Below are 27,345 nucleotides of genomic sequence, written 5' to 3'. Positions count from 1 at the left end.
CCTTCATATCATGACCGACGGCCTACATAGTCAACTAGAAATTCTAGAACTAAAGTGTTAGTAAACCTGCTACAATCATGCAGCAGTTTAGCATTTACACTGGCGGGCCCCTGTGGCAATAAAGTAATAATACCAAAAGCTTACATTGACTTGGAAGAGTTCCGGTGTTGGATAGCCATAGCCAGTTAGCTGACATTGCATCACTCTCTGTTTGAGCCAGGTGTTTGAGTAGGCTAAACTAGCTAGCTGCATTTGCTAGCTAAGTGAAAGTTTAAAAAAATACAACCACATATCTCTCTCTCTCTCTCAGAAATTAAATGGGTTCAAAACTGTTCAACTATTGTCTTTCTCTCTCTTTGAGTCTACTACTCACCACATTTTATGTACTGCAGTGCTAGTTAGCTGTAGCTTATACTTTCAGGACTAGATTCATTCTCTGATCCATTGATTGGATGGACAACATGTCAGTTCATGCTGCAAGATCTCTGATAGGTTGGAGGAGGTCCTCCGGAATATATTTAGTGTAGTTGTATCTAAAAAGGATAACTTTAAATGTTTTAGAAATTCACTGAGGAGGATGGTCCTTCCCTTTGAGGAGCCTCCACTGTAGCCTAAAGAATATGACTGTACCATTTCCTGGTTGCGCCCTTTACATGGATACGCTCTCTCTACACCAGTTTGTTAGAGGCCAATTATAAAGGGTGCTTGACCTCACATAGTCCCAGACAAATCTTGATTGTTATCACACACCACATGTATTTCACATGTCTGGTCCAAGGCAGCGTGACGCAGGTGATGTAATGCCTCAATGACCTCTAGGTGCTGCTAGAGATTTAGTGGAAATGTGCAGATATAGTGACTTCAATTATTTACTGCCTTTATTTCAAAAGGTGGTGTTTTGCTGTTGTTTTTTCCAAGGCGGCAAAGGGCACATCGTAATGGTGGGTTAGGTAACAATAAAATGTCAGACTGTGTGGGTGTTCCACTGTAATTATATTTCGATACTGACTATAACAAGAAATAATGCTGAACCAAGAATACAATTCATTTTCTACCCAGCCAGACAGTTTAGAGGTTATTTACTTCATCTGAGCAGACAGAGTGAATACAGTCTGTACGGTTGAGGTGAGATGTGCAGTCTCTCGGTACCGGCTCAGTTCCACTGAGACTCAGGGCTAGCATTTTGCCTTTGAAACGGCTTGTTTGTCTGTGGAGTAGGGAAACTTGTGTTCTAAATTAAGTCTTACCTACTGAATCATGCAAGTTAGAAACACTAGCTGAATGAAAGAAATACAAATAATGTTGTATGCATTCAGAACTCCACATGCAGAAAACAATGTGGAAGCATGTCTTGTGATAATCATATAATAAGGTCTGCATATCCATTCAATCTATCTGTTATCTTTCATAATCATTGTCCAATAAATGTTGGTCTAATCTGATTCCCCGACACCTTACTGCATGTTCTAGATGTCCATCCAGTATCTTCCAAAATGTGGGCAGAGGAGTTACAGTCTATTCTTGGCCATGTTTTAAAGCATTTCAGATTCAGCAGCCTTCCGGTTGTATTATATGTGGCGTGCTTTATATGGATTCCAGTAGCCCCATTAGATTTTGGAGACGGGTCCTGTATACTCAGAGTCTTAAGCAGCTTGGGATTGTGTTGAAGACTTTCTCTATGGACTGGAGAATAATTTGGGCAGGTATTTATAACAACCTGCAGACACCCTTGTAGGTATTGTAGGCAGCTAAGAAAGGTGTAGAGGTCTCCATGGCGGTCACTGCAGTGTTTCTTCTTCCAAGGTTCTGCTCAGATGAAGGAGTCCCAGTTGTCCTCGGTGTGAACTGCAACATGTCCTCGGTGTGAACTGCAACATGTCCTCGGTGTGAACTGCCTTGTTTGAGGAATGGAGAATACATATCAGTCATGGGGGACACCAGCAGGGTTAGAAGCATGTTTAAAGCATCAAAGCAGGATAGTTGACACACATGACACATTAGTAACTAATGTTTTCTCACATAGGAACCTCAGTCCACGATGTCCCACAAATCAATACATTCGGCAAACATTCTCCTAATTGAGAACATATAAGCTGAATATTTGCAATGGTGAATGTTTTCTAATAATGTTGTAGTCATAGAACAGTGCACTGTTACATTATTAACAGGTTATGAAAAACTGAGACTAAATTAGTATTTTTCAAATTGGTTGATATAGAAAATGTAGTTTGGCAACTTAATCTACACTAAAGAAAAATCTAATAGTATTTACTGGGAAAATATATTCTTTGTTCCCATGCCCTGGCCTGCGAGTTTGTTTGTTGCAACAGTTAATATAAGCCTTTGACAAGCTGGCCTTGTCTTTCCATCTAATTAGTTTGAAATGGCATTCTACTCAGTTGTTAGGCAGAGCATTTGTTACTGGCAATAAATCCTTTACATTTTGACAGAATCCTAGTCCACATCCCAGGACTGAGTGAGCTGAGGAATGTGGAGTAACCTTTGGAAATATTGACTCTGTTCAATCACCTGATGTCTTCCGAGAGGCAAACAGTAGGCTTTTGGTAAAGTATTAGGCACAAATTAAGGTAAGTATCTGAGGGAGACAAATTTGCCCATCTAAATTGAGAATGCAATGCATCAGGATTTACTGTGCTATTCGAGGATAGATATGACTAATTGAGTTATTTGAACATGGGATAATTAAGAGATAAAAGCTAGCACAAAGACTCTTAAAATGATGCCTAATTGGTGTATGATACAAAGGGACTATGGGACTAAAGGGACTGTTGAATAGACATCATATTGAAAATGAAAACAAGGACATCCGTTTGATCAGGCCATTATTCTTTAGTGATTGTAAAGTGATAGGTTGTTTCCATCGTCACAGACCAATAATGAGCTTATCAGCCAAGCATACAAAGTAGAGTCCACAGAAGTGCACAAGATTTCCTTAATCAGGAAATAAAAATTACAATAAAATCGTAAATTGAATTTGGCCCTTTTAGTTACCTTTCCTCAATTCATTGAACTATGCAATTGAATCATGAAAAACTGATATGAATTCAATAGAGCAAGTCAAACAACATCCTACAACACCCAGCCAGCGTATGGCATGCTGTTAACTCATTACATACAGATGTAGGATCTTCATTTGAGTCAGTTTGCTACAGCAGGAGAATAATCCTGCAGCGACAGGAAATGTGAACAATAATGTTTTGTAGTGGTTGATACATCCTTTGTTAGGGCAAATCAAGTCTGACATTTTAAAGTGGAAATTACAAACTTTATAAGCCTTTTTAAATCTTGAATACAGTTTGCATTTCCTGCTGTTCAGGAAAATTCTCATGGACAAAATAGTAGTCAAACTAAGATCCTACATCTGTACAGACACAGACAAATGTGAGCAGAGCATCACAAAACCAATCGAGCTAGAAATTAAATTACTCCCTGTTTTTTTCCCCCACTAACTGGAAGTGCAGCAAAAAAAGGGGGGATCCAGGCTCAGTCAGGGACTCCAGCTGGTTATGAGAGACAAAACAGAGAGAAGGGTGGACAGAAACTCACATTCCTGTGCGCATTGCTGCGGCCCCTGGGAGGGAGGTCAGGATGAAAGGTGGTAGGACTGTTCTGGACCCAGTTTCCCAATAGTCATTGAATTTAAGCTTATCAGTGTTTTAATGCTGCATCTTTCCTACAACGGCTGAAGATGTAACATCCCACTGGGAACACCATGTCATTTCAACGTGAAGGATTCTGTAATATTTGGTAGATACTGTACTTTGATCAATGAGATTCTAACCTATTTTCACCCACTCAAAAAGACAGCCAGTTTGTTGATTCCCAATGTGTTATCACTGAGCTTTCAACCATTTGAAATCACAACAAAGTTCAAATGGGAATACGATTTTGTTTATTTATACAACAACTTAATGTGTTATCACTCTGCTTCATCTAACAGCACAACCAAATTACCTGGATTGCAGTTGCGATTACAATAAAGTACATGGTGCAAGTGATCAATGGCTTTTAAGATTCTGTGTAGATTATTATGTGATCAATAGAAAGGCAGCGCTGATCGTGGATCAGCGTTCTCCCTTTCAAATCTTACTTTAAGATTGGAATTATTCCACAATACTGATAACGGATCAGCTCTTTGTGAGATATTGTCACCAATATGGCTACAAATATTGGGGTGACTTATTCTAATGCTTAACCTATAATAATGCACTAAATCAAGATTTGACACATTATTTCACACGTTAGGCTACACATCATCAAATATATTGAGGCAAAAATTGCAGACAGTAGTGCACAAATAGCAAAATAAAACTCAATTGAATTAACATGAAATGTATTTTAAAGGTAGATTCAGCTAAATGAAGTTACCACGAGCAGCACCACAGATATTGAGATGGGTGAGATGCAAGACGTTGCTTTTACTCAGTCACACACAGTATCTGCGCATGTGCACGGTTCCGCTTGTGGTAGCCAGGGCTGTTTACAGCGGAGAAGTTGAGCTTTGCCCGTCAACGCTCTTAATGTAATGAATACGATGGGAGACAGAGAGCTGGTTTCAAGCGCAGGACGCAGCAGGTGTTTATTTGTAAAGGACCACCTCAGGAGGCAGGTAGCTGGGTCCAGGGGCAGGCAGAAGGTCATAAACGGGGTCCAAAAGGGCAACAGTACAGGCAGGGAAAAGGCTAGTAACGTAGTCCGGGAGATCAGGCAAGAGGTTGATGACAGGAAATCCGAGGCAAAAGTACAGGCAGAGAATAGACAAAATGGCGTCGTTAGTGAGGATGGCCAAAACTATGATACAAAGGAGGACTAATACAGGAAAAACCAGTGCTCCGAATAGAAATGTGTATCAAAACAAACAATACCTCACAATGATGGGGCGCAAAGAACTGAACTAAATAGTGTGTGTAAATGACATACAGGTGTGTTGAACAGGTGATCAGAATTCAGGTGATTGGTATTTGGAGAGTGAGCTGCGTTCAGGGGATCTATGAGTTTGAGAGTGTGGGCTGGAAAGTGAGATTCGTTCAGGGGATCTACGTGTTTGAGAGTGTTAGTTGGTTGGTCACAGATACCTTTAAAAACAGGTAGGGGCGTGGATCAGAACACGAGTCAGTATCTGATGTGACCACCATTTGCCTCATGGAGCGTGACACATCTCCTTTGCATAGAGTTGATCAGGCTGTTGATTGTGGCCTGTGGAATGTTGTCCCACTCCTCTTCAATGGCTGTGCAAAGTTGCTGAATATTGGCGGGAACTGGAACACGCTGTCGTAGAAGTTGATCCAGAGCATCCCAAACATGCTCAATGGTTGACATGTCAGGTGAGTATGCAGGCCATGGAAGAACTGGGACATTTCAAGATTCAAGGAATTGTGAACAGATCCTTGTGACATGGGGCCGTGCATTATCAAACTGAAACATGAGGTGATGGCGGCGGATGAATGGCACAACAATGGGCCTCAGAATCTTGTCACGGTATCTCTGTGCATTCAACTTGCCATCCATAAAATCCAATTGTGTTCATTGTCCATAGTTTATGCCTGTCCATACAATAATCCCACCACCACCATGTTCACAACGTTGACTTTAGCAAACCGCTCACCCACACGACTCCATACACTCTGTCTGCCATCTGCCCGGTACAGTTGAAACCAGAATTCATCCATGAAGAGCACACTTCTGAGGTGCAGGGTTGAGTAATGGGTGGTAGTCGGCTATTAACAGTGACTAAAGTTCAGGGCAGTTTACAGGGCGGAGGCCGGCTACGCTCTTAGAAAAAAGGGTTCCAAAAGGGTTCATCGGATGTCTGCGTAGGAGAACCCTTTTTGGTTCCAGGTAGAACCCTTGTGGGTTCCATTTAAAACCCTCTGTTATACATGGAACCTAAAAAGGTTCTACCTGGAACCAAAAGGGTTTTTCAGAGCGTTCTCCTACGGGGACAGCCGAAGAACCCTTTTAGGTTCTAGATAACACCTTTTTTTCTGAGAGTGTAGCGGTGACTGTTTAACAGTCTGATGAACTGGAGCTAGAAGTTGTTTTTCAGTCTCTCGGTCCCAGCTTAGATGCACCTGTACTGTCTCCGCTTTTTAGATGGCTATGCTCTTCAGAACATCACAGTGCTGTCTATTCAAAAGGCCTCAAGGTCACCTGTGTTTGGAGAAAGCTCAAGCCGGCATTGACCCCTAGTTAAAGTCTCTACGAACATGTCTAAAGTGAATCATTTTAACCAGGAATAATAACTTGGAGAAAAAACGCTATCTACAGTTCTAATGGAGGTGCTAGCCTACTTCTTGACTTATCTTCAAAACTGTTATGTAACAGTCCAGGAAGTGTATTGGGTTTAAATATCAAGGTAATCACCTCTATGAAAGGCAAAGAGAACTTCTTAAAGAAGAGGACATACTTTTTAAGCTCTTGCCACCATGAACTTTCATCCACAGTATTTTTCTGAAAGATACAACCATAAGTGCACAGGTACCAAAGCATTGCCAGTGTCCTTCTTTAAACCACTGAATACGTTTATCAATATACAATATTGCACGATTAATCTTCCATTCAAGACCTAGAATTAGTTGCTATACCATATGTTTGAATTCAATACTGTGATTTCTTGCTCTGTGTTATCAAAACACTTCAATTCAAATGTTCATGCAATTTTAATATACTGTATGCCTCCAGTTGACTTTGTGGAATTGCCTTCACCCCCTGAACCTATAAACAGAGTACACAAATCATGTCCAGGAAAGACACAAAAGCAAGAATTTACAACCTTGAAACTCTGCTATGTCTATTGAATTATATTAGTATTTTATGTTGTACTTTTGAGTTTGATTAGTATTGACAGATATACTGTAGATCAATGCACTTTAGACCTGTCAAAAACAGTAACACTTTTACAGTTGATGGCTTAGCTCTCTGCTTTCAACTTCTCAGTACTGTAACTATTTGTAAAGGATTTGGTTCCACAGTGATGGGTGAATGAACATTACAACTTGAGACAAACAAATGTTCCTGCATCACAGGCACTCTCTCGGTGCTGCGATGAACATTGATGTTTCCATGAATCAGTAAAAAGGTTCAGAGGAGCTGCGAGAGTAAATGAACGAAACCCTGAGAGGATACTTATTCAGTGACCTTCAACAGAGCTAATGGCTAACCTTATGAAAACAAAACTGCTGTTGTAAACATGCTCCTCAGAAGTCACTATCAGTAGTTTCCTGTTGTAGACACATTGACATGGTGCTAGACTCATTATAAAGGAGATATAACGGTCTCAATGTTTATATTCAACATTTTGCTCTCAGTTATTGAATGGAGGGTCCTGGTTTGGAATTTGTGAGGAATTCCATAATTGTGGACAGTATAGCCTGTATCTGTAAGTAAAGAGAAAAGAAGGAGAATCCCACTGTGCATTTAATGGCACCGTACCATCCCAGGTGCATGATTACTCTTTGGATCATATAGGAGAGAATCTCATATAAAATAACATTACAGTGCTTTCATTAGTGCTCGCTGGCTTTTGCATTCACACGTGAGAAAAGAAGGGGGTAGGAGATTTTTCTGTAACATAGGATAGCCAGCCCCCCAAAAAGTTATGCCTGTTAAAATATCTGGTGAAAAAAAAAGTATTTAACTACACATCTATGAATGTGAATTATATAATAGAAAATGTCTCAATTATGTATGTGTGTAATGTGTTTTAATAAGCACTTACTGTATATCACTGTGGGAACTGGATGTCAACTTTACATCATATGTAAAGGGAATACATGTTAAAGTGTGTGCAGGGTGTGCTGTGTTGAGGAGATGGTTGATTGTGTTGCGTGCAGTGGCTCCGAACAGTAGTAGTCTGTCTGTCTCTCTCTTTCTGTCTGTCTGAGACTGCTGGCTGCTGGTTCTCTGTTCTTCAACCGGTCGATGCTTGGGCACCTCAGTCCTACCTCTGTGGTTTTCTCGGGCTCCTGATGCTTTGAAGAATCCTTGAACATTGGCTGGAATACTGAGCATGTGTGTGTGTCTCCAGAGACAGGGTGACTGTAATGGCCTGTCACGTAAACCACATGAAAGGAGAGAGAGAGAGAGAGTGTGTGTGTGTGGGGGGGGGGGGGGGGGGGCAGGTCAGGAGTCTCTTCAACCCTGCTGCCACAGAGTGGCTAAAGTGCCTCCTTATTACTGATTAACCTGATGCCCTTAAAACCCTTTCAAGGTTGGAATATGCATAGTCATATTTCAGTCATATTTAGATGTAAATATCATCATCATTGTCTTATTTGAAAAATAGATTCTGTGATGTCAGTGTGCTATCCTGAATAAAAAAAGTGTAAATTAAATAATCATCACCATCAACAACAGCAGTAAAGCTGTAGCAACATAAATAACAGTAAAGCTGTAGCAACATAAATAACAGTAAAGCTGTAGCAACATAAATAACAGTAAAGCTGCAGCAATAACAACAGTAAAGCTACAGCAATAACAACAGCAACAATGGTAAAGCTGCAGAAACAACAACAGTAGCGCTGCAGCAACAACAACGGCAACAACGGTAAAGCTGCAGAAACAACAACAGTAAAGCTGCAGCAACAACAACAGCAACAACAGTAGCGCTGCAGCAACAACAACGGCAACAACGGTAAAGCTGCAGCAACAACAACAGTAAAGCTGCAGCAACAACAACAACAACAACAGTAGCGCTGCAGCAACAACAACGGCAACAACGGTAAAGCTGCAGCAACAACAACAGTAAAGCTGCAGCAACAACAACAGTAAAGCTGCAGCAAAAACAACAGTAAAGTTGCAGAAACAACAACAGTAAAGCTGCAGCAACAACAACGGCAACAACAGTAGCGCTGCAGCAACAACAACGGCAACAACGGTAAAGCTGCAGCAACAACAACAGTAAAGTTGCAGAAACAACAACAGTAAAGCTGCAGCAACAACAACAGCAACAACAGTAAAGCTGCAGCAACAACAACAGTAAAGTTGCAGGAACAATAATGGCAACAATGGTAAAGCTGCAGCAGCAGTAAAGCTGCAGCAACAACAACAGTAAAGCTGCAGCAACAGCAACAATGGTAAAGCTGCAGCAACAGCAACAGTAAAGCTGCAGCAACAACAACAGTAAAGCTGCAGCAACAGCAACAATGGTAAAGCTGCAGCAACATCAGTAAAGCTGCAGCAACAGCAACAACGGTAAAGCTGCAGCAACAACAACAGTAAAGCTGCAACAACAACAACAACAACAACAACAGTAAAGCTGCAGCAACAACAACAACAACAACAACGGTAAAGCTGCAGCAACAACAACAGTAAAGCTACAACAACGGTAAAGCTGCAGCAACAACAACAACAACGGTAAAGCTGCAGCAACAACATCAGTAAAGCTACAACAACAACAACAACAACGGTAAAGCTGCAGCAACAACAACAACAACGGTAAAGCTACAACAACAACAACAACAACGGTAAAGCTGCAGCAACAACAACAGTAAAGCTACAACAACAACAACAACAACAACAGTAAAGCTGCAGCAACAACAACAGTAAAGCTACAACAACAACAACAACAACAGCAACAGTAAAGCTGCAGCAACAACAACAGTAAAGTTGCAGGAACAATAATGGCAACAATGGTAAAGCTGCAGCAGCAGTAAAGCTGCAGCAACAACAACAGTAAAGCTACAGCAACAATGGTAAAGCTGCAGCAACAACAACAGTAAAGCTGCAGCAACAGCAACAATGGTAAAGCTGCAGCAACAGCAACAGCAACAACGGTAAAGCTGCAGCAACAACAACAGTAAAGCTGCAGCAACAGCAACAATGGTAAAGCTGCAGCAACATCAGTAAAGCTGCAGCAACAGCAACAGCAACAACGGTAAAGCTGCAGCAACAACAACAGTAAAGCTGCAACAACAACAACAACAACAACAACAACAACAGTAAAGCTGCAGCAACAACAACAACAACAACAACGGTAAAGCTGCAGCAACAACAACAGTAAAGCTACAACAACGGTAAAGCTGCAGCAACAACAACAACAACGGTAAAGCTGCAACAACAACAACAACAACAACGGTAAAGCTGCAGCAACAACAACAACAACAACGGTAAAGCTGCAGCAACAACAACAACAACGGTAAAGCTACAACAACAACAACAACAACGGTAAAGCTGCAGCAACAACAACAGTAAAGCTACAACAACAACAACAACAACAACGGTAAAGCTGCAGCAACAACAACAGTAAAGCTACAACAACAACAACAACAACAACGGTAAAGCTGCAGCAACAACAACAGTAAAGCTACAACAACAACAACAACAGCAACAGTAAAGCTGCAGCAACAACAACAGTAAAGCTGCAGCAACAACAACAGTAAAGCTACAACAACAACAACAGCAACAACAGTAAAGCTGCAGCAACAACAACAGTAAAGCTGCAGCAACAACAACAGTAAAGCTGCAGCAACAACAACAGTAAAGCTACAACAACAACAACAGCAACAACAGTAAAGCTGCAGCAACAACAACAGCAACAACAGTAAAGCTACAACAACAAGAACAAAAACAACAGCAGAAACCGCATCATCATATACCCTGATATACAGTATTAATAACAGTTGAATCATTCTGCAGCCAGCTATTTCTCTTGGGGAACAGGTTTCCAGTTCAGTACTAACCAATTTGCCTTAAGGATTCCTGATTTTCAAAGGAGTTCATCCATATTACATATTTCCTGCTCTTAGTACCTTGGCACCCAACTAATAGAATTCTACTCTACATTTGTAGCACAACTATTTTGACGGAGACCAAATTAACTCACTAAATTTGCTTCGGTTCCAGTCTATCCTCCTCATAGTTAGATTCTTTCTTCCTCCTGCTCTCTCTAATCACAGTTTTTATGTAGATCTGCTGTCCCAGTGGGAGGAGAGGCTGCAGGGAATGCCTTTCCATAAATCAATCCCCTTTTTGTAAAGTTGCTGAGGTTATTGGATTGCATTGATATCTCATTGTGAATTCCAGTCAGGATGTCATGGAGCTCCCATAAGGATAGTGTCAGTTGTATGGAATGGAAAGGTAACCCTTCCCTTTTACTGTCGGAAACGTAATGACTTGTGAGCTCTTGGGCATTCCCAAAGAGCTGCTACAGTATACTCCATTGTCGTTCTCTGTGAAATACAAAAACTTTTATTTTCATGTATGATTCACATCCTCATTCAGAAAATAAAAAAGATAGTAGCACATACAGTAGCTTCAGGTTACAAAGTTAGAATTGAGCTGAATTGTGTATGTTTTTTTTAACCTAAACATTTTATTTAGGTGGTACTAACACATTATCGTTATTGATTTTGTGTGGTCACCGAAGCGTCTGCTGAAATGGTCTCTCTCCTTAGAGGATCATGCACTTCATCACTCTGAGAATTGAGAGAATCTGTTTGGCTATCAGGCTTTGTACTCTACTCAGAAGGGGGAATAGTTGGGCCATCGATCCCAGACAGTTTGTTTTGGGGATTTTGTGTGATTCTTTGCATCATTGCTTCTACATTTAAACCTTATCAAAGCTTCATTCAACTGATCATTAGTCGGATAGTGACTTGAGGGTTTTCTCCGTTTAATTTGTAAGTCAGTTTGTGAAGATCAATTAGTTGAGGAAAATGTGCTTTGTGCACCATTTGTGGTGAGTTACGTAGGCCTATTTGAGATAATAGTCAACAAACTAATCCAAATGTGATTAAAAAAAAATCCACTAAATGTGGATTTTTCTATTCTGTTCTGGACTTAGAGACTTAGGGGAAAGAGAGAGTAAAATCCTGATATTGGCAGGTGATTCATCCGCACAACATAGACCATTGTCTTCTTAAGCCCTTCCATATTTAGTTATAATGGAAAGCCATTAAGAATTGTACTCTTTAATGTTGGAATTAAAGGAAGAATAAAGGACCATATCGGAGATTGACAGGTGACATGTCAAGCAGGTGCCCTCAGAAGAGGAAGAGATACTGTACAATGGAAAAAGAAACTATGGAGAATAAAAATATATAGTTTTCCTCCGATTCGAAGCTCATTTCATCATCACCACTTCAAAGATGTGCAGTTGAAACATGATTTTGACAGGCTGAGTCCCATTTAATTCCCACCATCTTCTGCCCCCCACCAATTTTGGGGGGCATTGAGCAAATTGCAGGTCTTCTGAGAGTAAACTTGAATGTTGTGAAAATTCTGTGCAACTTCCAGCACACGTTTACTGTGAACACTGAGGCTGTACCCGCTTAAGTTACAGTTTTAACAGTGGCCAAGTAGACTACTGTGGCTATTTGATCATAATGTAGGCCTACCAGAATGGTCTACTATCAAAAGCAATGGAGAAAATGCATCCCATAACATTTTAACATAGAAATAGCTGTTCTATCATTCAGTCTACAGTACCAGCCAATGTGTGGTGTTCATTGTAGGCTTACATTCCATGAGACTTTTGAAAAAGAAAACATGCAGGACTTGACATTAACCTGTTTATCCACTTGTTCTTCAGACAAGTAGGTGACTGAAAATGTGTTGTTTGATGCAAGAAAACAATTTACTAAATAAAATGCATTATTCCCATACCACTATTACAGAGAATCTGACAAATGGAGCTACCCTCTGCCTATTGGTTACTTAGCTTATTCAATCCTGTCTCAGAATACAACATTTCCCCTTTAAGATAAAAGAAAGCTCTTTACCTGACTGTCAAGAAATGTAAACGTTTTGTGCTCTTGTAGGAAGCAATTGCTCACTACAAATTATCTATAACTGGGCTAATAACTCACTAACTAGCAAAGGATATAATAAAAAGTGCACATGTGGCTACACGCAGCTCTCGCTTTGATCTCAAAACAAGTGCATCTACTCACGGACCGTTCATGCTGTACACACAGTCAAGTTCATAGTAAATGGCACAGATCCATATAAGGCAATGGTCTATTTGCCTATAGGCCTACTGCAGCTCTGATTGTTTATGCTGCACTGGTCTGTATAGAGTACAGACTGAGTCATTTGTGTCAATCACAGGAGGTTGGTGGCACCTTAATTGGGGAGAGCGGGCTCGTGGTAATGACTGAAGCGGAATAAGTGGAATGATATCAAATACATCAAACACACGTTCCAGTTCTTTGATGCCATTCCATTTTCTCCATTCCAGCCATTATTATGAGCCGTTCTCCCCTCAGCAGCCTCCACTGGTGTAAATGCAATAGAATCCTACTCCGATGTGTTCTGCCTACAACAAAATCTCTTGCATAATTCGTTTTGTGTCCGGATGTTGCATTGAAAGTGGCTAATGTTGCATTGAAAGTGGCTAATATTGCTTTGATTAGATCACAATTACTACAGTAAAGGGAAACGTTGATAGTGTTAACAGGGGAAACTCTAGAACAGTGGTCACCATCCTTTTCTGAGTCAAGATCACTTTGAGTCAAAATGAATGCCAAAATCTACTGCTTGGCTTTTTTTTTAACATGACTTAGAAAACGTAACCCTATGCAACTTTAACCATTAATAACAGTACTGTAGCAGTGGGGGTTGTGCAGTAAGCTATAGGCCCAATAAATCATCACTGCATATTGTCTTTGCTTGAATTGCCCTGCCCTGTTGTTTGAGCCATTTAAAAAATTATATAAAACATTTTGAGGTAGGCTATATGATCACACCGGAAATGGATCCGTTGTTGTGTTACTTTTGAGGCACAGCCGAGTGAGCATACATTTAAATAATTTGATTTTTGTTTTACTGGGCTGATGGTGCCTGCATCTGATGGTCAGGCTCAGCGGAGGGAGAGAGCAGCAGACTGAGGTTCCACCTCTCAACATCCCTCCGCTCTCCCTTTCCTCCACTGACACTGACCAAAAAGGGACACCGTCTTCCAACTCTAATCCCACCTCATTATTTCTGCCTCATGCACAAATTCATGTTGCTACTCCTATGAATAGAGCAAGTTAAATATTCCTTGATATTAAAAAAGACCTAAGCTGCTAATAATAAAAACAACACAAGCCTATAGATACACTTTCCTACTCATTCATTACTGCTGTGGTGCTTGTTGTAGCACTGAGTGGATATTAGAAAGAACACGCTTTTTATGGCTTATAAAAGTGTTGAATACAAAGTGTTGACAGTGCTGAGTAAGAAAACATGAACTCACTCATAAAAACAGCAGCTCTTTGCTGTATTCGTTGACAGTCTCTCTCTAGTCATGGTTTAAAACGTTTTGAAATCTCACAGTATCAACTTTGGTGTATCTTTATTTTATGCCTGCTACATTACTGCAGACACAGCAATCTGAGCCATCCGATTGGTCAGTGGTAGGTTTATAGTGCACTTGATTTGCTCTCTAGGCCCGCCAGGAAGGCAGAGTTTGTACCTTCAGGCACATGAAAAGGTTCAAAATGGCAACAGTTGCTTACCCGGCGCGCAAGGCAGCTGAATCGGGTGCACCTACTGCCAACAGCACGACAAATTTAAAAAAATAGGGACACAAGGCTTTATCATTGTTTTTTTTTTTACAGAAATGTTGGCAATCCACTAGGAATGCTTTGGAGATCGACCAGTCAATCGTTTGGTGACCACTGCTCTTGAAAGTTGAGTGAAGTTCAATCTAGTGCTTCTCTCTGTGGGCTATTATTTCTTCTGTGTGGCAGTCCTGGGGGAGCCGGCAGTCTCCCGGCTACTGATAGAACCATCACCAGAGGGAACATTGGTCTTACCCTCACAAAAAAGATTGCAGCTTTGAAAATGCAGTAAAAGTGCAGTAACTGCAGTCGACTGCGATATTTTGGACACAGTAATTGCAGAATAACTGCAGTGTACTGCAGCTGAACTGCAGTTATACTGCACTTTAACTGCAGTAATACTGTAAAATTACTGCAGTAAAAAAAAGGTGCTATTTTGGACACAGTATTTGCAACATACTGCAGTTACACTGCACGCTGACTGCAATCTTTTTTCGTAAGTGTATAGCTAGAACACTCCATTTAATCTTGATATTATTGTCACGTCCTGACCAGTGAGAAGGGTCATTTTGCCATAGTAGAATGGTCAGGGCGTGGCAGGGGGATTGTTTTGTGTGTTTTGGGGTTGGTTTGTTTCTAGGGGAATTTGTTCTAGTTTTCTGTTTCTATGTTTCATTTTCCATGTGTGGCCGAGTATGGTTTCCAATCAGAGGCAGGTGTCTTTCTATGTCTCTGATTGGAAGCCATACTTAGGCAGCCTGTTTTTCTTTGGGTTTTTAAGGGTGTTTATTTTCCATTTAGTGATTGTACCTGACGGAACTGTTGAGCGTTTATTATTTTGGTTGTTGAAGTGCATTCATTAAAATCCAAAGATGAGCACTATACACGCTGCGCCTTGGTCTAATCCTTTCGACGCTTGTGACAATTATGTTGTCTTTCACAATTGTTGTTTGAAGCATTTAGATGAGCTTTGATAGTTGAAGTCCTACTCATTTTACAGCTTAAGTGGTGGGTTTAATGCAAATTATTACACCACATACCTTAGTAAATAAACATCAAGTGGTGTATATCAAACACCTATGTTGCTAGCGTATATACTGTATTCTATTGCACATATCATCATTGTTAATAATGAATGCGTTACTCATAACATGTAATAACATCTTATTAGGTATGTCTGATTTAGTGTGACATGGCAGAAGTAAAATATAATACACGTGGAGACGATTATGGTGATGGTTTCCTCTCTGGTGTCTTCCTCTCCAAAGAGTCATAATTCACATCTTCATTTCTATAGTCCTAGTTAGGAATGTTTGCTTTATTACAGACACACACCTCATATCTGTTGTTTACTCAGGGCTGAAACATCCCAAACCCCTACAGTTTGATTCATTTTCAAATGTTCTGCTTTGACTGACTGATACTGTGTGGGGTATAAATGTGTCAAACTGCACCACAGAATGCATCTTTTGCCTTTGTGATATGAACATGAGGACTTTTTAAGCTAATTGCCCACAGTCCTTAATGAACTGCTTAAACCTGTTGGGGCTAGGGGGCAGTATTTGCACGGCCGGATAAAAAACGTACCGATTTAATCTGGTTACTACTCCTGCCCAGAAACTAGAATATGCATATAATTAGTAGATTTGGATAGAAAACACTCTAACGTTTCTAAAACTGTTGGAATGGTGTCTGTGAGTATAACAGAACTCATATGGCAGGCCAAAACCTGAGAAGATTCCATACAGGAAGTGCCCTGTCTGACAATTTGTTGTCATTCTGTTGCATCTATATCGAAAATACAGCATCTGTGCTGTAACGTGACACTTTCTAAGGCTCCCATTGGCTCTCTAAAGCCGCCAGAAAGTGTAATGGGGTGTCTGCTGTCTCTGGGCGAAGTACAGCAGGAGAATTTGTGAGTGGTCAGCCTGGGGAGAGTGACACTGGAGATGCGCGTTCATGAGAATTCTCCATTTTTTTCTTTCAGACTTTGAATGAATACAACGTCGCCCGGTTGGAATATTATCGCTATTTTACGAGAAAAATAGCATAAAAATGTATTTTAAACAGCGTTTGACATGCTTCTAAGTATGGTAATGGAATATTTTGCCATTTTTTGTCACAAAATGGTCACCCTTCGGATAGTGACCTGAACGCACGAACAAAACGGAGCTATTTGAATATAACTATGGATTATTTCGAACCAAAACAGCATTTGTTGTTGAAGTAGAAGTCCTGGGAGTGCATTCTGACGAAGAACAGCAAAGGTAATCCAATTTTTCTAATAGTAATTCTGAGCTTAGGTTGTCCCAAACTTGGAGGGTGTCAAAATAGCTAGCCGTGATGTCCGGGCTATGTACTCAGAATATTGCAAAGTGTGCTTTCGCCGAAAGCTATTTTAAAATCTGACACCGCGATTGCATAAAGGAGTTCTGTATCTATAATTCTTAAAATAATTGTTATGTTTTTTGTGAACGTTTATCAGAGTCATTTAGTAAATTCACCGGAAGTTTGCGGTGGGTATGCTAGTTCTGACCATCACATGCTAATGTAAAAAGCTGTTTTTTGATATTAATATGAACTTGATTAAACAAAACATGCATGTATTGTATAACATAATGTCCTAGGAGTGTCATCTGATGAAGATCATCAAAGGTTAGTGCTGCATTTAGCTGTGGTTTTGGTTTTTGTGACATATATGCTTGCTTTGAAAATGGCTGTGTGATTATTTTTGGCAGGGTACTCTCCTGACATAATCTAATGTTTTGCTTTCGCTGTAAAGCCTTTTTGAAATCGGACAATGTGGTTAGATTAACGAGAGTCTTGTCTTTAAGATGGTGTAAAATAGTCATATGTTTGAGAAATTGAAGTTATAGCATTTTTGAGGTATTTGTATTTCGCGCCACGCGATTCCACTGGCTGTTGACTAGGGAAGTTAAATGCTAATGTTATCATGCATCTCTGCAGCAGTCACACATTCAAATCAATTCAAGTCAATCCCTAACCTGACAGATAAAACATAAAGGACTCTGCCAAGATAAAGAGGAAATTTAGAATTATTTTACAATGAGTAACAGACTTTCTTTAGGTGAACTTATGGTGTATTGTAATGTAATGTATTGTCCACACCACCAGACAGCTGGATATCCCACAGTAATACAACCAGAGGATGGTTGTCTGTGGATTTCTATTTTTCTCACTCTATTTTCTCAGTAGACCCTGCCTGTTGGACTGACCATGTTTCAAGCTAGGATGCATGTATCATGGTGCAGTGCAGTGTTCAGTGTTCATTTCAGGACTACAAAGCCACAGAGGAGACAAAGGCGCAGCAGGATGTCTGCCTCTGAAACTGAATGACAAAAAATCAGCAGGGGTGTGACCCTGCTCAGATGCAGGAGTGACATAATTGTATTTTTTTAGGAAGGACGGGTTGACTGAGGGAATATAAGGTCAGGACAGAAGACACGTGGAGCGAAGGAAAGGGTATAGGGCTTGTAATGTAAGGCTCAGAGTTATTTGTGTTACCTAGCGGATTTTAATGCATCATGCCTCATAGGATACTTTCTCCATGCCTTGTTCTCTACTGTCGTTTCTCTACCCTTGTATCATTTTCTCCCAATTGCTTCACTGGATTGTTATGTATTGCTAGATATTACTGCACTGTTGGAGCTAGAAAACACAAGCATTTTGCTGCACCTGCGATAACATCTGCAAATCTGTGTACGCAACCAATAAATGTTGACTTGATTTTGATTTAGACCGCAGTAAGCTCATCAAACTTTTTTTCTTCTCTCTCTCTCTCTGTCAAGCCCTGACCATAGAGAGCCCTCTGGGTTCTCTATGGTGTTTTAGGTCAGGGCATGACTAGGGGGATTTCTAGTTAGAAATAAACTATGTTGGTGTATGTGTATGGTTCCCAATTAGAGGCAGCTGATAATCGTTACCTCTAATTGGGGATCATACTTAGTGTATCCCTTTTCCCACCTGCGTTGTGGGATATTGTTTGTGTGAGTGCTTATGTGTGCTACGTATTGCACGTTCATTAATTCTTTGTTGTTTTGAAGTTTCACTGTAATAAATATGTGGAACTCTACTCACGCTGTGCCTTAGTCCGATTATTTATATAACGATCGTGATAGAATATCCCACCATTACAGGACCAAGCAGCATGCCCAGGAGGTAAAGGAGAGTTGGACATGGGAAGAAATACTGGGTGGATGCGAGACCCTTCCTTGGTGGGAGTCGCCGAGGAGTATAGGAGGACAGCGACGACGCCGGGGTCCACGGCCACAAACAGCCCAAGGGCAACCCCAAGATTTTTTTTGGGGGGGGGCACAAGGGGCGGTCGGCCGAGCCGAGGAGAGAGCCAGAGACCGTCTGGGAGTCGATGGAGCAGTTGGAGGAGGGAGATCGGAGAGAGATGTTGGTTAGGTGTATTCTACAGCGCACTCACCCTGAGGAGCGTGTCATCAGTCCGGTGAAACCTGTGCCGGCTCCACACACCAGGCCTCCAGTGCGCCTCCCCAGTCCGGTACGTCCTGTGCCGGCTCCCCACACTCGCCCTGAAGAGTGTGTCACTAGCCCTGAGTCTCCAGCGATGGTCTACAGCCCGGAACCTCCAGTGACGGTCCACGGCCCAGAGCTTCCAGCGATGGTTCACAGTCCAGAGCCTCCAGTGACGGTCCACGGCCCGGAGCTTCCTGCGCCGGTTCCATGGCTGGAGCCTTCCTCTGCGCCAGTGCCCAGTCCAGGCACGGCGTCCAGTCCCGCTCCATGGCCGGAGCCTTCCTCTGCGCCGGTGCCCAGTCCAGGCACGGCGTCCAGTCCCGCTCCATGGCCGGAGCCTTCCTCTGCGCCGGTGCCCAGTCCAGGCACGGCATCCAGTCCCGCTCCATGGCCGGAGCCTTCCTCTGCGCCGGTGCCCAGTCCAGGCACGGCATTCAGCCCGGCTTCATGGCCAGATCCGCGGTCTGAGCGGGTGCTACGTCCCGCACCGGAGCCGCCACTGACGCTAGTTGCCCACCATAACCCTCCCCATTTAGGTTCAGGTTTTGCGGTCGGAGTCCACACCTTTGGGGGGGGGGGGGGGGTACTGTCACGCCATGACCATAGAGAGCCCTCGGGGTTCTCTATGGTGTTTTAGGTCAGGGCGTGACTAGGGGGATTTCTAGTTAGTTTATTTCTATGTTGGTGTATGTGTATGGTTCCCAATTAGAGGCAGCTGATAATCGTTACCTCTAATTGGGGATCATACTTAGTGTGTCCCTTTTCCCACCTGCGTTGTGGGATATTGTTTGTGTGAGTGCTTATGTAATTCTTTGTTTTGAAGTTTCACTGTAATAAATATGTGTAACTCTACTCACGCTGCGCCTTGGTCCGATTTATTTATATAACGATCGTGACACTCTCTTTCTCTGTCTCTCTCTGTCAGGCTCTCTCTTGTCTGTTCATAAGCTCATATCATTCTAAAGCCAAACACCAGCATCTGGTTAATTGGAATCAGAACAGCCCACAGGATCCTTCTTCAAATATCCTGGTTCACTGTCCAAGTCTATCTATTTCCTTATCGTCCCCTCCTCCTCTGCCCCCATATATTTTGGTTCAGTGTCAATAAGAAAATAACATAAAACATGCTGCAAGATCAAAAAGCTGAAAGATGTTCAGGGGGCTGGGCGGGATTTGCTTTACTCTTCACGCTTGGACTGGTGTCTTGGAGAAAAGCAGGGGCTCTCTTCAATAAATGGTCCATACCACAGTACCCTTTTAACAGCTTTATACATTGGTTTTGCATTATTTATCCAGTCAAGGCCTGGGCCATTTATTAGGAGACTCTCTGTCCAACAACCACATACTTTGTTTTGTTTGGGGGGAGAGAGAGAGAAGGAGAGAGAGAGAGAAAGAGAGGTGCACTTTTTAGGGGGATAGTGCAATCTCATGAGAGCTTAAAACATTGCCTTTTTCCTCCAGGATGGAAATACCAATGCGTTATTGAGAGGAAATGTTCACACAATTATTTTCAATAAGATAAGATAAACTTGGTCAGATATGTAAAAAGCGTGAACTGCCAGGAATCATTATTTAAATTACTTTGGATTTCCACAGCCATAACAAATTTTCTTCCAAGAATGTCTCCTCAGCTTCCATGAACAGTAATACTCCAAAAATGTCAATTTCCTATTCACCTCGCTACCCTCCAACTTCCTGCCAAAGGGAGGGAGCTGGAGAACAGAGAGTTCATGGATGAGAGCATCCTGAATCCATTTCAATGTAATCTCAGAGGTGACTATACCAGAGAGATAGCCACAGACCTTTAACAGTCTGCTAGCCTCTAATCCGCTTAAGGATCAGGTTGATATAAGTTGTTCTTGTCTTTCTGAGAGACACCCTGAGAGTAAATATTTCATCAGATTTCAGGTCTGAGCTCTTCATCCTGCTGCTGGAGCCCCACTGCTCTGTCTGTGTCGGGCTGTCAGGGTCATCATTGGGCTGAGCCATTATAACCCAGATTCTCTGCACACAGTTAATAGGATTTGACTGAACCTGTCCCTGCGCAGCCGGCAGCCATACGTTTCCCTCGCCCCCTTGTATCAAGCAGGTAATTAGTAGGGTGACCATGTGATCTCACGCTGCTTCTATCCCTTATGTGCTGCTAATTAAATCTACTTCCATTGATATCGTCTTTAAAAGCTGACAAACGGAGGGCAAGGGGGTGAAGGGTTTTTTCTGACATTGCCTGCTGTGCTAGAAAATGTCTTACTCTGCGTTGTAGATTTGCATATTTTTGGAGAACAGGGGTGGGAAGAAAACAGCAGTAGAAATTGCATCAGAAAGTGAGGGCTAATAATAACAAATACACACACAAACATGCACACACTACATCTTGGAAATGAAAAAAGGAAGGCCAAATGGTTTAGAATTTCTGTTATCTAATTGATTCAATTTGCAAGTGAGAACCCCTTCCCCTTGGAAGCAAAATAGTATGTGTACTACAGCCTCTTATTCCTTCCTTTGTTGTGTAAATCTCTCCTTTTTGAAGTCCATTTTTTTCAAACTACACCACAGGGAGATTGCCTCCCCTCAGGGAAGCAACCAATCTTTTTTCCACACACACTCAGAAGGGCCTGGCTGGACCAGAGAAATCCGAGGGTATGCCTCCCTGGGAGACAAGGGTTGCAGTCCAAACACTTAAAAGACACACCCTATCCCCTCAGCCCTCAAATGAAGTGGACACTTCTGATGACGTATCATGACGTCTGACGAGTATACATTTGCAGGTCAAGGGGAGGAGGGAGGAAGGAATAATTATTAAATGGACCACCCTTGGCCGGAAATTCGTCACTTGTTCATCCTGCGATGATTGTGTTTTCAGCCACCGGTAGCTTTATATCCGCTACAGTCATTTAAGAGTGCATTTCTACTTATATAAAATATATAATTATTAATAAACGCCTACTGTATGATAGCTAGTAAATTAATTAGCTAATTAACGTTAGTCTGCCTAGCTGGAACATCTGAAGAAGGAAAATGTTTTATTTCTACAATTTCCAAAAGATAACCAAACAAAAACGTATTTACTTTTCTAACTTATTAGCGTTCATTTTTTCCTTACACTTGTATGTTGACTTCTCCATTGATGTTGTTTTTAAGTTTTCACAGACTTTTCTTAGCGGATGTACAATCGTCGCAAATTGAATTATGGGGAGTTTCAGGTCCCGGAGTGAACGTAACACTTGTACACTTGCAAAGCCGACTAAAAACGAGGGCTGAGGGGCTTACGTTGCAAACTTCCCTTGCTTGGCTAATCATTTGGACTGCCCTCCAAGATGGTGACGGGGATTGCCCCAAGATCATAAGGCGAGGGTAAGTGGAGGAGGATGTGTCTTTTAAGTGTTTGGACCGCAGCCAAGGACAATAATAATTGTTTCTTGAGAGGTATATGTGTGATCATGCACAATACTGAAAGGAGTTAAATAGATGCACATAGTAATTCACCACTGGTTAGAGAGAGAGGAATATGATGTGACCAGTTTGGCAGCAGACCATAATATAAGTAAGTGTTTATGAGTGAGCAAAGTTTTAATTGAGTGTAAAATGCACTGTAAATTATAATCTGTATCTATTAGCTCTGCGGTGTCCGTCCATTAATTATATATTACATCCCTCAGACAAAGGGGCCACTTCTGATTGACCGGAGCGCTGAAAATGACAGCTGAGGTCAAGCTATTGAATGCTGACTGGGTGCCATTGGGCATTGATATTCATGTCATTTGAGGAGCCAAATCTATGGACAGGCTGAGGATGTCCTTATTGATCACAGATCCAGGATCACAGTCACTGCATTATAAAGAGGGCCTCTCTGACCTGATGAAAGACTTCTCCCACAAGTTCTGAAAACTTTGGTAAGCAAGCTGTAATTTCCCTAATTAATCAAATCAAACCTCAACCCACAGCTACAATTAAGAGATTGCTACCTGTCTGTGAGTGATTCTCTAATAGAATCCTGCTTTATGCTAGCTTCGATCCAACAATGGTATAATAAAATAAATTGGTCTAAGGTGGAAATTGTCCATAGTGAGGTGGTGTAATGTGTAATGTGGGGGAGGTTTGCTTTATGTTGACACAGAGTGGGAGGTAATGGAGCCTACAGAGGAGACAGTGATCAGTGAGGGCAGGAAGGAAGGAGACAGTGGAGAGAAGAGGATCAGCCATTAAAGGTGAGCTGAGCGGGAATGCATGGTTCCCTCCACACCCACGCCATTCTGCTACAGGATAAACAAGAGTGAGAGAGAGAGAGAAAGATCAAGAAATGCATCAGATTTCATTTCAAAGAGACAAAAATGGGGAAGTGCATTAAGAATTCAAATCAAACACAAAGTAAAGCAAATACCATCAGCCGCAAATCATCGGCTCCCTCTGAAACAGAATCAAAGCAAGTCTCCCCCTAAAATCCTGAAAGCGGCTTCAGATAATAGAATTTGAATGTGCAGAATTGTTTTACAATTTGTTTTCCATTTGGTGTCTAAAAGGTGACATGCTTACCAAGCATCAAGCTACTTTGAACTTTTTACTTCTGAGGTGTCATTCTGGTATGTAACAATACTATACCACATAGTGTATTTCCTTGATATCATGCTCCCATTTTCCACTATACAAAATTTGCAGCTTCTGTGGTCCCAACCTGGTCTCAGAGCATTTCATATTATTCTGAACGTAAACCATTTCATATGCTATATTACGATTTACAATTTGCATTATATGTTACGTATTTGACAAACGTACAATATGTTACGAATTTGCAAAACATATGATATGTTACAAATTCTAGCTAGTTGGCTAACGTTAGCTGTTACGAATTTGCAAATGTACAATATGTTACGAATTTGCTAAACATATGATATGTTACGAATTCTAGCTAGGTGACTAACATTAGCTAGCTGGCTAACGTTAGCAAGACTATGGGTTAGGATTAAGGTTAGGTTTAAGTTTAAGAGTTAGGTTAAAGTGTTAGGGGAAGGGTTAGTTAAAAGGCGTAAGGTTAGGGTTAGGGGAAGCATTAGCTAACATGCTAAGTAGTTGTAAAGCTGCTAAAAAGTTGCAAGTAGTTGAAAAGATGCTAATTAGCCAAAATTATAAAGTTGTCCGTGAGGAGATTCGAACTCGCAACCTTTGGGTTGCTAGACATTCTACTTTCGTTTTTGCTTTAACCTGTCTGGGCTAGGGGGCAGTATTTTCACGGCCGGATGAAAAACGTACCCAATTTAAACAGGTTATTACTCTGGCCCAGAAACTAGAATATGCATATTATTAGCAGATTTGGATAGAAAACACTCTGAAGTTTCTAAAACTGTTTGAATGGTGTCTGTGAGTATAACAGAACTCATATGGCAGGCAAAAACCTGAGAAAAAGTCAACCAGGAAGTGGAGGATCTGAGAATTGTATTTCTTCTTTCTAGTCCCTTTCGAAACTACAGTATCTGTGGGGTTACTTTGCACTTCCTAAGGCTTCCATTGGCTGTCAAAAGCCTTCAGAAAGTGGTTTGAGCATTCTCCTGTCACTGGGCAGATAATAGGAGCTCAGTTACTGAGTGGACTGCCTGGCAACAAAGCGATTGGATATGCTCGATCCCGCGAGTGCGCCCCTCCTTCTTTTTCTCCTTGAATGAATACGCTATTGTCCGGTTGGAATATTATCGCAATTTTACATAAAAAATACCATAAAGACTGATTTTAAACAGCGTTTGACATGCTTCTAAGTACAGTAATGGAACATTTAGACTTTTCGTCTCTGGTACCGCACTCGCGCGTTATGCCTTTGGATAGTGCTCTGAACGCACGAACAAAACGGAGGTATTTGGACATAAATATGTATTATTTCAAACAAAAACAACATTTCTTGTGGAAGTAGCAGTCCTGGGAGTGCATTCTGACGAAGATCAGCAAACGTAAGAGAATATTTCTAATACTAATTCTGAGTTTAGGTTGCCCCGAACTTGACGGGTGTCTGTATAGCTCTCTGTGATGGCTGAGCTATGTACTCAGAATATTGAAAAATGTGCTTTCTCCGTAAAGCTATTTTAAAATCTGACAAAGCGGTTGCATCCAGGAGTAGTCTATCTATAATTCTTTAAATAATTGTTATATATTTTGTCAACGTTTATGATGAGTATTTTTGTAAATTGATGTGCACAATCACCGGACGTTTGGTGGGAATACATTTTCTGAACATCACGCGCCAATGTAAAATGCTGTTTTTGGATATAAATATGAACTTTATCGAACAAAACATACATGTATTGTGTAACATAATGTCCTAGGAGTGTCATCTGATGAAGATCGTCAAAGGTTAGTGCTTCATTTAGCTGTGTTTTGGGTTTTATTGACACATGTCCTTGCTTGGAAAATGGCTGTGTGATTATTTTTGTCTATGTACTCTCCTAACATAATCAAATGTTTTGCTTTCGATGTAAAGCCTTTTTGAAATCGGACACTGTGGTTACATCAAGGAAAAGTGTATCTTTAAAATGGTATAAAATAGTTGTTTGTTTGAGAAAGTTGAATTATGACATTTTGTTGTTTTTGAATTTGCCGCCCTGATATTTCACTGGCTGTGTCCCGCAGGTGGGTCCCACGTAGCCCATAGAAGCTAAGTAACCACCTGTCATATGTAACCATACCAAACGTAACATATCATATTAATTTGGGTGTACCGGATTTAATTTACTATGTTACGTCTTGTCTATGAGACCAGGTTGGTGGTATAGGGCTTCGGTATGGGAGACCAATGCAATATCTTTACCTGAAATTCCTTTGACCTCCTAATCTAATTTACACAAACTAGGTTACATTCATTTCATATACCAACCCTGCATGCCTGGAGTCGATACCTCAGCTCTCCCCAATCTGAAGTCAGCTGCCAGTTAGCTGCTACACTCTTTTAAAAAAGGGTTTCCCCTTTCCCCTCTATGGAAAGGGTTCTACATGGAACCCTTAAGGGTTCTACCCAGAACAGAAAAGGGTTATTCAAAGGGTTCTCCAATAGGGAAAGCCGAATAACCCTTTTAGCTTCCAGATAGCACCTTTTTTTCAAAGAGTGTAGCGACATCCCATTACGCAGAGGTTGACAACAGTCTTTTGGGGCAACACTAGCTCTGAACAGCACCTTTTCTGCCCCACCACTTTCATACAGTCATGTAGTATGTTTTCATAGTTAATCACAAACGGTGATAGCAGAAAACAGGTTACCATTACATGGCAGCTCTCTGAAGTGTTAGTGTGCAGGATTGGCAGCTGAGTGCAGACACTTGGACATCTGTAATCACATGACCGTTGCGGTTTCCTCCCTGTCTCTACAGCAGTACACCAGGGATCATTTTGACCTCAGAGCCTGTGTAAGGAGCACTACCCCATAACCTTATTAATATTTCATATTGACATATATTACCAAACAAACTAACTCAGGTTTCTACACACTGTTGTTGGTATCACTAAGAAAAAATGTGATGATTTTAATAAACTATCACAAATATCTCTCTAATGTATGCCTTGGCCTATTCAGTTTCTTCTCATTTTCATCCTTTTCACCTTCTCTCCTTCAAGTTTGAATGTATGTGAATTTAAACACTAAGGAAAGCTCTTGTGTTGGTTTAGAATAAGTGAATGTGAATTCCAGAACCACAGAGTGCATATTTTGGTTTGGAATTCAGGACCAAGGACAACAGCATCTGAGCACATTGCATTATCAAAGGACTTCAGGAACAGAAGACCCAGTGAACCTTGATGTGGGTGGGTGGTAGCTGACCTTGCAGTACTGTATTGCCACAATGTCTACAGGCCACATACATAGTTAAGTAGGTACACCCATCTAGTACCGGGTCGGATCCCCCTTTGCCTCCAGAACAGCCTGGATTCTTCGGGGCATGGATTCTACAAGGTATCGGAAATGTTCCACAGGGATGGCATTACGTAGTTTCTGCAGATTTGATTGCGGTGCATTCATGCTGAGAACGGCCCATTCCATCTCATCCCAAAGATGCTTTATTGGGTTTGGTCAACAACAATGTTCAGATACGCTGTGGCGTTCAATCATTGCTCAATTGGTATCAAGGGACCTAATGTGTGCCAGGAAAACATTCCCAACACCAGTACATCACTGCCACCAGCCTGTATTGTTGACAGCAGGCAGGATGTGTCCATGGGCTCATGCTGCTTTCGCCAAATCCTGACTCTGCTTGTCAGCATGACGCAACAGGAACCGAGATTTGTCGGACCAGGTGATGTTTTTCCACTCCTCAATTGTCCAGTGTTGGTGATCGCGTGCCCACTGGTGCCACTTCTTGCCATT

General features: G+C 41.5%; 1 long non-coding RNA gene across 1 annotated transcript; it reads right to left on the bottom strand.

Annotated features, from left to right (window-relative positions):
• Window positions 1–860: 860 nt before the first annotated feature.
• Window positions 861–8,069, bottom strand: LOC123726096 (uncharacterized). Its single transcript, XR_006758392.2, has 2 exons — window positions 7,739–8,069; window positions 861–1,895 (listed from the first exon to the last, which is right to left on the bottom strand). It is a non-coding gene; the product is annotated as an uncharacterized LOC123726096 (long non-coding RNA).
• Window positions 8,070–27,345: the final 19,276 nt, after the last annotated feature.

Source organism: Salmo salar, chromosome 13, assembly GCF_965601325.2.
Source record: "Salmo salar chromosome 13, fSalSal1, whole genome shotgun sequence".
Classification (NCBI taxonomy): Eukaryota; Metazoa; Chordata; class Actinopteri; order Salmoniformes; family Salmonidae; genus Salmo; species Salmo salar.
This window is presented reverse-complemented; position numbering and strand designations above follow the sequence as displayed.